The sequence below is a fragment of the Cibotium barometz genome, chromosome 43 (genome assembly GCF_041138505.1).
Source record: "Cibotium barometz isolate CiBa-2024 chromosome 43, ASM4113850v1, whole genome shotgun sequence".
Lineage (NCBI taxonomy): Eukaryota > Viridiplantae > Streptophyta > Polypodiopsida > Cyatheales > Cibotiaceae > Cibotium > Cibotium barometz.
This window is the reverse complement of record NC_141088.1, coordinates 35,916,615-35,933,069: the sequence shown is the minus strand read 5'-3', so window position 1 is coordinate 35,933,069 and position 16,455 is coordinate 35,916,615.

The following is a 16,455-nucleotide window of genomic DNA, read 5'->3' as shown; positions in this document are numbered from 1 at the left end:
ATGCACTTGAGGATGAGAGACAAGAGATTGAGGGCTCTAGGAACATGCCTAGATGGCTGGTGCAGACTTTGCGTGACAGCAAGTTGGATGCCCCTTTGTCTAGTCGCACTCGTTCTGGCTCTCATGGTGCCTCTTATGCGTCAGATTGTTATGCATTGGCTGTTTCTAGTATGTGCGATGAAAGTGAGCCTGTTTCATTTGATGAGGCACAAAGTTCAGAAAATTGGATGGCTGCTATGCAAGCAGAATACGATGCTATTATGAAAAATAGTACATGGTCTTTATGTGACTTGCCCCCTGGCAAGAAGGCCATTGGCACTAAGTGGGTATACAAATTGAAGCGTAAGCCTGATGGCACAGTGGATCGCCATAAGGCTAGGCTTGTTGCAAAAGGTTATGCTCAAGAGAAGGGCATTGATTTTGATGAGACTTTTGCTCCCACATGTCGTATGACCACTGTTCGTAGCATCTGTGCATTAGCAGCTCATAATGGTTGGAATGTACATCAGCTGGACATAAAGACTGCGTTCTTAAATGGAGATTTGCATGAGGAGGTGTATGTATCGCAGCCTCGTGGTTTTGTTCAAAGAGGGCAGGAAAACAAAGTGTGCAGGTTAAAAAAGGCTTTATATGGTTTAAAGCAAGCTCCACGAGCTTGGTATGAAAAAATACATGCATATTTGACTGCACATGGGTTTCAGAATAGTCCAACAGAAAGCACTTTGTATGTTAAACGTGTGGATGGTGTACATCTAATCATTGCTCTCTATGTCGATGACATGCTGCTCACAGGACCAAATGAGAGTCATATTGCTGATTTTAAGGCTGATTTGAATGCCTCTTTTGAGATGTCAGATTTGGGGCATTTGCATCATTATTTGGGAATACAATTTAAGCAGTGTGATGGAGGTATTGCTTTGTGTCAGACAAAGTATATTGAAACATTGTTGCGGAGATTTGGCCTTGAAGACTGCAAGCCTATTGCTACTCCAATGGAGACAGGTTTGAAGTTGAGTCTTCATGATGCTGGAGATCACTTTGATGTCACACTCTATCAGACAGCTGTTGGTTGCCTCATTTATGTATGCATTACGAGGCCAGACATTCAGTTTGCAGTCTCACAGGTGAGCAGATTTATGCATAGCCCAGGCATTAAGCATTGGCAGGCAGTGAAGCATATCTTTCGCTATTTGAGTGGTACTCGGCATCTTGGGTTGTTTTATCCCAAGGGGGGATCATTGCCGCCAGATTTACATGTTTTTTCAGATTCTGACTGGGCTGGTTGTTATGACACACGCGTGTCCACGAGTGGTTTTTGCTTCATGCTTGGAAGCTCATGCATATCATGGTTGAGCAAGAAGCAGCCTACTGTGGCCACTTCTAGTTGTGAAGCTGAGTACAGGGCAGCTTTCACAGCTACGGTTGAGTGTGTGTGGCTCAGACGCCTTATGGCTGATTTGGGTGTTGGGCAGCCATCTACCACCACCATCTTCACTGACAGTCAGAGCGCATTGGCAGTTGCGCGGAACCCAGTGTTCCATGCTCGTACGAAGCACATTGAGGTGCACTACCATTATGTCAGGGAGAGACTCTCTGCAGGAGAGATCAGTTTGGCTTATGTGCCAACACAAGATAACCTTGCAGACCTTTTCACAAAGGCTCTGCCTCGTGAGAAGTTCGAAGCTTTTCGCAAAGCTTTGGGCTTACTCCCTTTTGTGGATTCGTCCACATAGCTAGACACTTCCCTATACATGAGTGCTAGCTCTTGTTCACCGCATCACTCCAGGGGGGATTTGTTACCATATTATAGTAGTGATGTGTGTGAACACACTTAGGACCGCCGGGGCACTTTTTCCCTCACTAGGAGGTTTTTTCCCCCGTGCATTGTATATACGCCCATTATCTTCTAGGGCTTGTTATCTTTCATTTTTGGCACTCATAATACACTACTGTGTTGTGCTCAAGCTTCCTCATCTTCTTGAAGTTGTGTGTGCATTCCTGCAACCCTAATTCCAACACTCCCTCCTGGCAACCTTTTTCTTTCAGGGCCAACTTTCTTTCACACACCCCACCATCTTTTTTGAACTCCATGCCCATCCCCTCCAAACCAATCTCATGAACTGGGCACATCTCCTTCACTTCGGGGGCAACCAACCAAGCAAACCAACCCCATCAACCTCGCAGTCCCAGATGGGCTATGCCATTACCCATACTCCTCCCCCTGCACCGCTAACACCCTCCAATACCTCCACTGCACCGGCTGGGATATTGTATACGCTGCATACAAATCCCTCCGCCATTACGTTCAATGACTCCCACGTGGGCTTCCCCATGGAGTTCATCCCCCAAGAAGCCACCGAAGCGCGAACCTTCTTCCACTCCAAAAGCCCCAACAACACCTCCTCTGAAGAAGACAACAACGACAATGACGATAGAGGTAGAGGATCCTCGGGCAACCACCCCCATCAGCAACCCTTAGCGTCATCTCCCCCACATCAACCCTCTTCTCCCAGCCCATCTCACCCTAACACAAGCACCCGACCCCCACCACCCCCACCCAACACCACCGCACTTTCTCTCTTCCCCTCACAAACCTCTACAACCCTCACTTCCCCAATCCTCTTCCATCACCAACTCCTCCCTCACCTACCACTTAGGCCTTCCCATATCTCTCAAAGACATACCCTCGACATCATCAACAAGGCCTCCCCATCTATTTATTGCAATCCTCACCACGCTTGGCTCGTCATTGGCCACCCCTCCACCATCACAACCGCCGCTCAACATCCCTTCCCCCACACCTTTGGAGGAAGGAGAAATCCCCCCCGCCCCCACCATAAGAGCAGGATGAGGTGGATCCCCCCTTGAACCCCCTCAACTAGCATAATCCATTAGATCGCACATAGTTCAAGCAGGTAATAAATATCCAGCTCGTCGGTCGACAATTCTAGGAGGCCCCCATTTCCAGGGTGACGACCACATGGACATCCATGTCCTGCGGCCATACCTCTATGCCAAACATCACAGGTGGAAGCACCAGCACCCCCCTTGTTAACACGGAGGCTACCACAGGAGGCCCCTTGCTAGCCCCATCACGTTCGAGCTCATGGGCAAGCAGCCGAGCCTAGCAACGACGACCCTTCCACCTCAAGCCCTTCATTTGGGAATAGTATTGCAAGGCACCACGCTAACTCCGCGTTGATCCGGCATATCTGCCCATCCGCCGCCACGTTGGGCCTGGAACCTTTTTCATCAGGAGTAAGCAAGGAACCCAAAGCTTCACTTCAACTTCCCTTGGTTCGCTCCTACGATGCCCCAGAACCCTTGCACTGAGGACACCATCCTCAAACACGTACACGCTTTCATGGATAGATACAAGCAGGTGTCAGATCCCTCAATGGCCACCACCATCTAGTTTTTTAACCTCATGACTCTCTTGCAAACTTAGCTAGATTGGTGCCACTACCATAAGGGCAGTCAAGGCTTGACCTTCGACCTCAACACCCCATTACATTCACAAATCCATACCAATAGAGTCATGGAAATCCACCCAAAAAAGTCCTAATAGTGAATACGAGGTGAAGGTGCTCACTAGTCATATGGATTGCTCCCCGTTAGTGCGTCCACCATTGCTCCCCGCGCCACTTGTATGTCCACCATATCATCACCAATATGTGAAGTGTTGGCCTCCTCACCTCTAACTCTATTCTTGTTATAAAGAAGACACTGCACATAAGACATGATAACCCTGTCATCCACATCCATTGAAATGCACATGTGACTAGTGTGAATACATGCCCTCGAGATTAGGGCTATGCCGCAACCGAGCTCCATTGCTATACCTCCGCAATGGCACAACAGCTCCAAATAGCAAGCCATGAATGTATGGCTTATATCCATGCTCCCACACCACTCAGCACCGTCATGTCCCCTAGCCCTCCCTGTAGGTGGCAAATGATGGTATGCAACGGACTCTAATGGTTGCATTTAAAGGGACTCAAATAGAGGCGTACTATGCGACAAGTAGACATGTGGATCTATCCATCATCTGTGGATCATAAACAATGTAGATGTACTATACTCCAAGGATCTAAAACAAGACAAAGAACATATTCAGTAGCTAATGTATGCAAAAGTACAAAGCACAACATAGCAAAGCATCATTAAACACTGAAAGAAGAGTGGACATACCTCTATCGTAGATCCTGCAAGCTGCATAACCATACGCAGAGTGATGCATAACAATAAATCGATGCCAAATCTCAAGATCAAATACACGAAAATATCGCTCAATCCACCCTATGGCATGTCCTAAGAGCAGAGCACTTAAATTATAATTTGATTCTTTGAGCCACACCAAGGATCCCATGCAACAAGCAAAAAAGATCAATCATACCTCCATTGGATGCCATAATTAGTAGCCATCCATGATCAAAAAGCAAAGTGGCTGCTGCCACTGATATCCCATATCGCACATGCTCCTCTACGATCATATCCTATGCAAGTTGAGTCGCACAACCATAAAGAAATCCACCGAAGGAGGACATTCGTCGAAGCAACTCACTATTCTGACCTTCTTGAGGATGTCTTCACCTTAGAACATGGAAATGCTACTCTCATCCCTAATTATATCTTCTTTCAACACCTTCGGATACAAGACGTAGGGCACGATTTACAATCTTGCCTCTTTCTCATTCAAATGCTCCTCTTCTTTATTGTTCTTTGTAGCCCTATCTCTAGTCTCATCTTCTCCCATGCCCACATTAACTCTTTCATTATTTTCAGAGCCTTCCATGTTATCCTCCTAAGACTCTAAAATCAAATCTACCTTGCTTGATCTTGGCCCTCTTCTACCCCTTCTTCCTTCCCCTCTCTTTGAGGACTCGGCAACACGTTTGCTACAAAAAAAAATATCATGGTAATCTAATCAATTAGCAAAATAGAAAGGGTTTAATGTCATAAAAATGCAAAAGGAGAGGGTTCCCATGGTATGTTAATTTTATTCACGCTAATCGATCGATGTAGCCGGCCCTCTCTACCCTTTTTACTTTGCTATGCCTTTCATCGTTTAGCGTAATGTTCAAGAATTAGTCTAGGTCACTCAGAGCCCACGGAGTGGCCTCGTAGTTGGCTCATTTTTAGCAAAACATAGCACAATTCCATCAAAATGTAAAAAAGAAAGAGTTTAATTCTATAAAAAAGGAAAAACAAAGCCTCTTTGATAGCCTGTGCTGGCACATTCCATATTGGCAATGTGTATTCTATTTAATTTCACCAGACACACACACAACAAAATTCCGTCAAGATGCCAGACACAGAGGGTTTAATTCCAAAAAAATGCAAAAATAAGGTCCATTTGATAGCCCGTGCCAGCACGGTCCATATTGGCCACATTAAATTTCACCAAAACACACAGCATAATTCCATTAAAAAGACAAAAAGAGAGAGTATTATTTTATTATAAAGAAAAAACAAAGTGCCTTTGATAGCTCGTGTTGACACGGTCCATATTGGCAATGTTAAATCTCTTTTATTTCACCAAAATTTTATTAAAAATGCCAGAATGAGATGGTTGAATTCTAGCAAAATGCAAAAATAAAGTCTCTATTGTAGCCCGTGCCAACAGGGTCTACTTTGGCAGACTTACACAAGCACACACACACACACACACACACACACACACACCCGTCAATGATTAATCAAATTAGGCCAAATCACCATAGTTCCATTAAAATACAAAAAAGAGGGTTTTATTCAATCAAAAAAGGAAAACAAAGTCCCTTTGATAGCCCGTGCTAGCACTATCCATATTGGCCATATTAAATTTCACCAAAACACATAGCACAATTCCATCAAAAAGATAAAGAGAGAGAGAGAGGGAGAGTTTAATGGACATTTGCATTCTCTCTCAGCTGCACCTCGGGTAGGCACATATAACAAATAAGTTATAACAAATGAAGCCAGTAAGATTAGAGAGTGCCTTACACCAAGTAATCAAATTATTGGTGGGTTTATTGCAATGTCCCCCACACACCACAAGATCAATCCAATTTAGTTTTTCTAGTCTTTGAGTTTTATAAAAAGTAAGAAGATTATGTGTGTTTGATCTCAAACTTCATGCATCTCAATGATCCACAAGAAATGTAGAAGAAAAACATGATTACTACTTTATCTAAAGAATTATAAGTTCAGGTACCTTGTGAGTTATATGCTAATAACCTTTAAACTTCATGCATCTCAATGATCCACAAGAAATGTAGAAGAAAAACATGACTACTAGAATGACCGACTTTATCTAAAGATACAAAGATGTCCCAGATCTAGTTGTAATGGAAACAGTTAGGTCCTTCAAGCCTATCAAAACAATTTTTAAGGTAGTCCAAACAATCTCAAAAAGGCTCCGAGCTTAAAACATATAGTGCCATTATAAGTTTAGGTACCTTGTGAGTTATATGCTAGTAACCTTTAAACTTCATGCATCTCAATGATCCACAAGAAATGTAAAAGAAAAACATGATTACTAGAATGAACAACTTCATTTAAAGATACAAAGATGTCCCAGATCTAGTTGTAATGGAAACAGGTAGGTCCTTCAAGCTTATTCAAACATTTTTCAAGGTAGTCTAGACAATCTCAAGAAGGTAGTCTAGTAAACTTCATGCATCTCAATGATCCACAAGAAATGTAAAAGAAAAACATGATTACTAGAATGAACAACTTCATTTAAAGATACAAAGATGTCCCAGATCTAGTTGTAATGGAAACAGGTAGGTCCTTCAAGCTTATTCAAACATTTTTCAAGGTAGTCTAGACAATCTCAAGAAGGCCCCGAGCTTGAAACATATAGTGGCATTCTAAGTTCATGTACCTTGTGAGTTATATGCTAATAACCTTTAAAGACATGTTTGAGAACCACATTTGGACGCCTTATTACTACTTCAAAAAGAAAAAGATCCCTACACTTATTTGATTAGATTGAATAATATGCAATTCTATGGTGGAATCTTGCCTTGATAATCCTGAGAATGAGGCTTGGATAGGGAAGTGGGGGATGTTAACTAAACTCTGGTTGACATATCTACACTGGGCGCCAATCTGGTGCATCATAACTCGACTCGATGGCCAGAAGTGCAGGGGGGCTGGTGTAGAGGATCCTTCCAGGAGTCCACCAGGTCTGGTATCTGGGTGAAGATCCATGGCATGAAGGTGCCATGAGGGTGGTCGTAGCCCGCATGCGTGCTACGAGAAGGGCTACGGAGGCTGTTTTTGGCAAAAGAACCACATGGAGCTGGTGGCCGAAGCCCGCGGGCTGTTTACTGCATGGAGGCGCAACCGGCCGGGCTGAGAGCGAACAGAAAGGGGCAGCCCGACCACATCTGCACGGCGGCCCTTCGAGAGCGAACAGAACAAGTGCGGGCGCGCGGCCCCAGAAAGGGGCAGCGCGACCACATCTGCACGGCGGCCCTTCGAGAGCCAACAGAACAAGTGCGCGCGCGCGCCACCACAATGTGGGCTATTTTTGGCAAAAGTATAGCACCGCCTTCGCTGAGAAAACAGGGCAGCGTGACCACATCTGCATTGCGGCCGGCTGAGAGCGGACAGAACAAGCGCAACGGCCATCGAAGGGCCGAGGGCGGACAGAACAAGCGACCTCTGCACAACAGCGCCCATCAAAGGGTAGATGCTTTTTATTTTCCCTCCTCGTTTGTGATAAACATTTATAAACAACAATATTGAAAATTCCATCATCACGCCTTTTAAATATTTTGCCAAACTCTTATGATTCATACCTTTGTATACTTGTCAACATCACCATTGTGAATTCTGTGCATAATATTTATACTCAAATTTGCTTTGTTTTCAGTGATTGCATGATACATTATAAACATTAAAAGAATATTAATCACATAGCATTTGTGAAAAGGAGTAAGGGTTGAGTTTGATTACATTCCATACTCCTGATAGTGAACATAGACACACACAGAGGAATGCAACACGTAGCATGCCTAGAGAGGACTCTCAATTAGTGGCCAGAGAAAGATAATTGAATTGGAGCTTCTCGGCCATTCATCAAACTGAGCCACAGAGCAAAGTTACATATTTTAGGCTTCTGGAAGAGATTGATGGGTGATGTGGTGCTTTTATTAACCCCTGATGCATGGGTTTGTTGACCAGGAGGGAGTGCCAGTCCCTTGTTTTTAGGGACATCGCACTTATCATGATGGTATTAGAGAGAGGGATTTGTTTGGTTCTCTAGTTCCAGTAACACACACTCTTGGAAAGTAGTTGTCCTGATGGCTCCGACGGCTAGGGGAGTACTACTATTGCACCAAGAGTCCCGGGCCCTATTTGAGCAAAGTATAGGGATGGCAAGATAGTGCGCTGGAGAAACAAGCAAACTAAAGAGTTCTATGAGAACATCGAGAAAGGTCGGTCTATTTGCAGCTAAGATCCTAAGGGAGGTGATTATCCTTTGTAATGAGACACACATTTTCTATGTCAGCATGGACGGTTCAAAGGCGAACGGTGTGAATTACTCAATCACAATTTCTGAATTCCCAAGGTGTACATGTGCAGACTTCCAGAAGAGAGAGGCTAAGCACTCAGTTTACTTGCCTTGCAAGCACCTCTACTATGCATTCTTACAAGTGTTAAACTAGGATGCTACTGCTCATGATTTCATGCATCAACAAGAACTCTCAAAAGTTGAATTGTTCCAGGCTTTGTCGGGGCATCATTATCCCACAGCTATGGAGAAACTGCCTAGCTACTTCCCCATCAATGCTACACGCCTTTAACTTTTTGGAAGGAGCATCTCCAGATGCTGATAACTTTGGTCCTCCTAGTTCTACCTATGTGGCAACCATCTTTTTGATATTTTGATGTAGCTAGTTCTAATATTTTGATGTAGCTAGTTCTAATATTTTGGTGGGGTTTTGATATTATGGTGGATCGATGTAGCTACTTTGGATATTGTGGTGTATATAGTTGTCCTCACATAACTTATGCTTCTCTTTTTAATAATCTACTTATAGTGTGAGATGAATAGTGTAATGTTGATCAATTTTTTTTGCAATTTCTCAATTTTAGTGTCTCGTTGATTCTCGCTTGCTCATGAAATGGCTATTCCCTTTAAGGAGGCCTAAAGCTCAAAAGGGAGAGAGGGGAGAGCATAATGGAAAAGGGGAAGACAAGAAAAGCCAATAGCCAAAACCAAGTGTTGGTATATTATATCCATTCCAAGGTACCTAATTGATACAAAAGATAGGGCTAAGGCTTCCACCCTCCTAACCCTAACCCTAAATGCCTAAGGCTCACACTTGGCCATCCACATTGGGCCCAAAGTCCACCAACCATAGTCTAAAAAGCATATAAATGTACTCCAAAATCCTAAAAAGGGAGAGATTACCATGGCCATCTTCAGATATCATGATTGCCTTCTTGAATGGTGATTTATATGAGGAGATATATGTATCTCAACCTCGTGGTTTTGTTGAGAAAGGACAAGAGGCTAAAGAATATCTTTATATGGCCTTAAGTGGGCTCCCATAGCATGGTATAAGAAGATAAACACATACTTGGTTTGCAAATGGTTTCGTAACAATCCAATTGAAACTGCCCTATGTAAAGAGGAGTAAATATTATTTTTTGGTCATCGTTTTATATGTTGATAACATGTTGTCAAGGTCATAGGACCTAATGAGGAGAAGATTCCAGCCTTCAAGGTTGAATTATACATATCATTTGAGATAACAAATTTGGGCTCGTTATATTATTATTTAGGCATATAGTTTATGCAACGTGGTGGTGATATTATGATTCATGTATATCATGGCAAGCAGATAGTGGCCACTTTGAGCTGAGAAGTTGCGTACATGGTAGCTTTTACAATGAAGGTGGAGTGTGAATAGCTCAAATGTCTTTTGGTATATCTTGGTGTTGGACAACAGTTCCCCACCTCTATCTTCAACACTCAATGCGCATTAGCTGTTTGTGAAGAACCCAATGTTTCATGTTAGCACAAAGAACGTTGAGGTGCATTATCATTATGTCACGGAGAGGCTCATGAAAGAGATTAGCCTAGCTTATGTCTCTACACATAATAATGTGGCAGATATGTCCATGAAGGCTCTCTCACAAGATAAGTTTGAAGCTTTTTGTAAATCTTTGAGCTTATTTCCATTAGGGGATTGATCAGCCACATGATCTCTATACATGTTCACATCATTGATAGGGGAAATTTGTAGCCATTTATATGGTAGTGATGTGTGGACATAGGCTAATAATGGGGCGAGGATCTTTTTCCCTCTTTAGGAGGTTTTTTCCCCCAAGCTTATGTATGCACTATTAAGAGTGTGTATAAATAACTTTATCATGTTACTTCACTCATTCTCATCGATCTACTTTGAGTGTTATGCTTTCTTGGTGCATCTATGTGTGTGTTGCTACATTGATTGCTAACCCATTCCTAGGGTTAACAAGAGCTACCACCATTATCTTACATCAAGGAGTCAAGGTAGATATACCAAAAGGTCATACATTCAAGATATGAAGCAATGGTGTCCAAACCTACAACTTGGACGCGCGCCCGTAATAGTCTGACATAATATCTATGGCGATTCCCACTTCAATAGCATGTGGTAGCAAGTTAGGATGAAGTTCCAAGTGATGTACTTCATGGATATACTATGAGAGTAGTCATTGTAATAGCATTAGGACTCTTATGAGCCTAAAGTGCCCGATCGGCCCACAGTTTAAGTGAGTGTGAACACTTATGGCCATGTATATAAGTGAATTTCTCTCATAATATAAGGAGACTCTCCCATTGTGCAATAAATTATTACTCTTACTAATCTCTCTCCCTAATGCATGCTAGTGAGTGTGTGTGAGTGAAGTGAGGTGAGAGGAGGGACTAGTACCCGTAGTGCAACGCGGCGGGGTGACAACGCTTGCAGGAGGCACGGTGGAATTTCATCTCAAGGAGTTGTAGAGCTTAGAGACCTCAAGGGTTACGAGCTCAGCCATTGGAAAGATCCTCACAACACTTACGGTTCACTAGGTAATCTCTTGTTTGTTGGATGTATTTCAAGAGGGTTAGGGTGAGCTATAACATTTTTGGCGCCACTATCAGCGGGGAGTTATCCCTTGGCTTTTTCCATCATTTTTCTCTAATCTATACATTACCCATTGCCCATTGTCTTGATTAATGGTTTGCCATGAAAAAGATGTGGATTTGATAAAGATTTGTGTGATATTGTGAGAAATAGCTCTCTTTTTTGTTTTGTAAAGAATGTTTTTTGCTTAATTTTTAACTTAATTTGTTGTTTTTGTTGTGGTTTTTAATGTTCCTAGGACTTGCATATAGAGTTTATTAGGCTTAGTTTGCATCCATTACATCAAACAATGCAATAAAATGCAAATTTTAGTGGTTTTTTTTAAGCTCTCTTTAGAGTTAAACATAGAACTAGAATCATTAATTTTTGCTTAAATTGTGTGTTTTTTTGTTTGATTTTTATGCATTAGAGTGTTAGCAAGCATTAGGGGTAGCTTAATCACTTAAAAATTTTCTCAAAACCATTAAAAAAACCCTTGAAATCGACTAATTTCTCTTAATTAATTGGTTTTTGTCATTAAGAGTAATTAATCCAATTCAAGAGGCAAAACATTTAGAAAATGTGTTTTTTGGGGTCCAATTCGATCATGTAAGAAGTTGAAATTAATGTTTATGAGTGTTTTGAGAGCATCTAGATGCATCAAAACATATAATTACATCAATTGGATGAATTTTTCTCTCTTTTGCTTAATTTTGCATAAAGAGAAGAGACATTAATTAAGAGTTTAATTAATCTCTAATTATACATTAATTTACACATTAGTTAATGCACATAGCTTAGCAATTCTATGCTCTATCCAATGATGTGCTCAATGGTGAGAATTAATCAGTGATTAGTGGTTAATTAGAGTCCTTGATTAGTCTAAAAGAGAGAAAGATTAGTGAAATGATTAATTTTTAATTAATTTTAAACACTTTTTTACATAACTCATGAAGGCTAATGAGCATTAAATGAGAAGATGCTAATGAGTTGTCCAATTGTCCATTTTGGGAGTCATTTATGAAGGGTATAAGGGGTGTCATAAAAAGGTTGACTTTTTTAATTCCCACTTACCTTTTTGGAAAATATCCATATCTCCTCATTTTAAAATTCAAAAAATATCCCCCCCAAACAAGGGAATTTGAATTTCCCTCTAGACTAAAAAAAAGAGATCAACGTGAGCCTCGTAGTTCACGCCGTGAACCATTTCTACACTCACGCCTTAAGGGTTCACGTCCTAAGGGTCCGTGCCCAAAAACAAAAATTCCATGTGAGCCACATGGCTCATGCCGTGAACCATTTCTGCACACTCACGCCTTAAGAGTTCACGTCCTAGGGGTCCGTCCCAAAAAAATTTATGCATGAGCCACGTCGCTCACGCCGTGAACCATTTCTGCACTCTCATGCCTTAAGGGTTCACGTCCTAGGGGTCCACACCCAAAAAAACCACATGAGCCACGTGGCTCACGTCCTAAACCATTTCTACACTCACACCTTAAGGGTTCACGTCCTAGGTGTCCACACCCAAAAGAAATCTACATGAGCCACGTGTCTCACGGTTCACACCTTAAGCCTCTCACGAATTAAGGCATCTCACAAATTAAGCATCTCCCGAATTAAGAGGTGTTACAAATTAAGGTGTCTCACGAATTAAGGCATCTCACAAATTAAGGTGTCTCGCGCCTTAAGGCCTCACGCAAAAAAACAAACAAACAAACAAAAAATTAATTTTGATAAAATCTGTGAAGTCCTCCACTTCACGGCCTGAATTGCACCTTGCTAGTTCACGTCGTGAAAGGGGTTCGTCGGCCCCCCAAAAAAAAGACTATGAAAAACATCCTTGTTTGGAGACTTGTATCTCCTAAACTGTGAATTCGATGAATGCGCTCTAGTGCTCATCGAAAAGCCGACATCGAGCTCTTTGAAAATGGTTTTGACCGTCCAAGGGCAAAATCAATCATTTTGGCCTCCGACCAACAACCTCAAAATTTGACCCAAAAATTGAGGCAAAAAACAATCAATGCACTAAAAATCTCCCAAAACAGTGTGAAAACGATTTCGGACCATATTCACGCTATTTTTTGAGGGTTTAAATGACAAAATCATGAAAAACTCAAAGAGACAAAGGGGCTGCATGCTTAAAAGCCTCCACATCAGCCAACCACCACTCTACAAGAGACTCAAGCTTCATCAACAACAACACCCATGAGTCTCAAACCCGTAACCTCAGCGCAAACCAATGTGATGGAGGGTCCCAAACCTTCCACTTCAATTAAAAAGAAAAATCTACCAAGACAACCAAAATCCAAGTATCTTAATGGTATCAAAATGTGGGTGGAGAAGCAGCTACTTGTAGCCCAAGGCTACTATGAAGGTACTAATCTAATTTGGGTGCCTCGATCATTAAAGCCTCTTCCTCAACGCAGCACTCAGAGGCCACGAAAAAGAAAAGTACCTCCACAACACCGTCCACAAAAGCCTATACGAGTTCCTCAATGAAATCCAACATATCAACAAGTGTGGGTACCTAAAAGATTACTACAAGCACAAGGGTAATACCAAGGAAATACCAAAGCTTGGATTCCCAAGCGCATCAAAAAGTCCCCTAAGCCTGCACAAAGAAATAAACCTCAACACCAACAACATTAGCCACCAAGTTATAATGTTAATCAAAGATGGGTTCCTGTGCACGTGCTTCAACAACAAGGATACTATGATGGTAATCCCATCATATGGTTTCCAAAATTGAACCAAGTGAAGACAACCTCACCACCGACTTTAACCCCAATAGCTTCATCTAAAGTTCGACAAAAATGGAAACCCAAGCAACACCAAGTAAGCCATTCAATAAATAAACAAGAGCTTACGTGTTCATTCAAACCCAATGGCAACCAACCAGAAGCTATACCTACCACCTGGACAACACTTGCACCAAAAGTTCAAGATTTAATCCCCACGTCTGCAATAATAGAGACTTATGAGTGCATCAAATACAAACTCACAATGCTCTTTTCATCCCTCTTGATGTGAAGCATAAGTGCAGAAGCTACGCGGCAGACATAACAATCTATTCTCTCAAAAAGGAGAGTAGCCACAGGAACCTGTTGCTCGCAAGGTGGTAACCCCCAAAAAAAAAAACACAAACACAAGGAAGTCGCACATATGGCCTACCTAAAAGTGGTAGAATATCACAAACAACTCCCAAGGATCTTAAATAGCCATTCCAATTTTTTTAAGCTTAGCAACTGCTCCATGAGTACGTATCCATATTCATGCACTAGAGGACATTACACCAAAGCCCCACCATCGACAACTTCCAAGTACATATCTAGATGGGGGGGCCATGGTGGGCGAAAGCCTGGTCGATGGTACAACCCATCACCTGGAACTTTCCTTCAAATTGCAAACCTCTCCAAAACACAAGTCTTCACAACGCATGGGTCTTAAATCCTTAGTAAAGATATCTTAGCCTCGCAAGTCAACATAATTCTTTCAAGCCTCACCAATGAGTGGCTACTTCAAACAAAAAATAGCAGCTTAATAAGAGTCTATTTGACTCAATTCTTGTACTTCGTATATATCTACTTCATTAGAGCACTTAAATATACATAAAACCATAAAAAGTACATGGGAATAAGCATGCAGGAACAGGTCCTCCTCAACAATATTTAACAAGAATCCTACTACAAAAGGGACATCATCGAAAGGCCAATTTCTTTAAATAATGAATGTCGCTTCAATGAATCAAATGAAGAACTAAGAATCACCATCTCATTCTGATAATTACATCTACGTTCCTCCAAATCCTTCCCTCTTTTCTCTCCCATTATTAACATCTCTTAGCATTCCCACTAACATAAATCACATTTAACCTTGCTTATGATTGACTCAATTCTTGTTGGATGTGTTTCAAGGGGGTTAGGGTGAGCTATAACATTGATCTCCGCTTTAACTATAGTCATTTATATGGTAGTGATGTGTGGACATAGGGTAATAATGGGCAGGCACACTTTTTCCCTCTTTGGAAGGTTTTTTCCCTCTTTGGAAGGTTTTTTCCCTTGAGCATATGTATGTACTCTTATGAGTGTGTAAGTGATCTTATCATATCACTTCACTTGTACTTCACTCATTTTCATCAAACTAAATTGAGTATTGTGCTTCTATCTATCTCTTGTTGCTTGTTGCATCTATGTGTGTGTTGGTACATTGATCTCCACTTCAACAAGGAAGATGACAAAGAAGGAAAGGAGGAGGAGCAAAGTAAAAGAAGAGAGAGAACAAAGGAGAAAAAGGAAAGAGTAAAAAAAGAAAAGTAGAAGAAGAGGGATTTTCCCAATTGAACACATGCCATAAGTATACAAAGTTGATAATGCTAAAGAAGACATAATGAAGTTGGCAATGCTAAAGAAGACACAATAAAGTCAACAACAAAGCCAAGGGCACACAATGATAACCCAAACCAGAAAAGGTCAGCACACTCAAGAGCTCCAAAGTCCTCTGTCAAGAGCCTCCACCCCCCCATCTAGAAATGTATAGTTTAGGGTCAAGTGAGAGCAACCATATGTTCTGTGGTTGGCCTTATGATTTCCGCTAGTTCAAGGACAGCTATGAGCTTCTTCTTTGAAGTGTGTTTGCCATCTAGAAGCTTTTTATGTGGTGGTGTACTTGTTGCACTCCTTGGGCAAGGGCTATGTCCTTAGTTTGAGGTATTTGTCCAAGAAGCTTATGTGTTGTGGTGTACATAGGTTCCTTATGAGGGCTATGTCCGTAGTTCGAGGTTAATACTCATGTGATTTGTGTGAACCGCTTACTGGAAAAGTTGGTTGACTCAAGCATAAACCATGACTCTATGAAGGCATTTGAGTTTAACATGGCGAGGAGCAAGAGATCTTGTTGAGGGCATGTGAGTAGGGTAAAAAAATTTACCTCCGAGCTCTTGACTCAGGGGGATGTACTTGTAGGGAGACCTATACAACGTGTGTTCAAAGGGTATTAAAAACCCTTTTTTGTGAATCTTGACTTAATAAAATGACCCCTTTTTCTTAATAAACTTATGGTTTTTTTTTTCCAAAATGCCATTTAAGACCCCTTTATGTAAGTAGATTTCGCACATAGTAAGTGAACCCTCTTGGTGGGCAAAAGGTAGGTCTATGGTATGACCCATTGCTTGGATTCCCTTAAAAGGTTTATGTACGAGTAATTGTTCTACTATTCTTTTGGATAACCCTTTCTTGTCAATAATGAAACCCTCAAATGCCAAATCTGGACATAAGCAAGCCCCTCGTTTTTCTCTCAACCCAAGTGAAAAAGAAGAGCCAAATACTATAGTGAACTAGAGGAGAACACACATAGGCACCCTCAT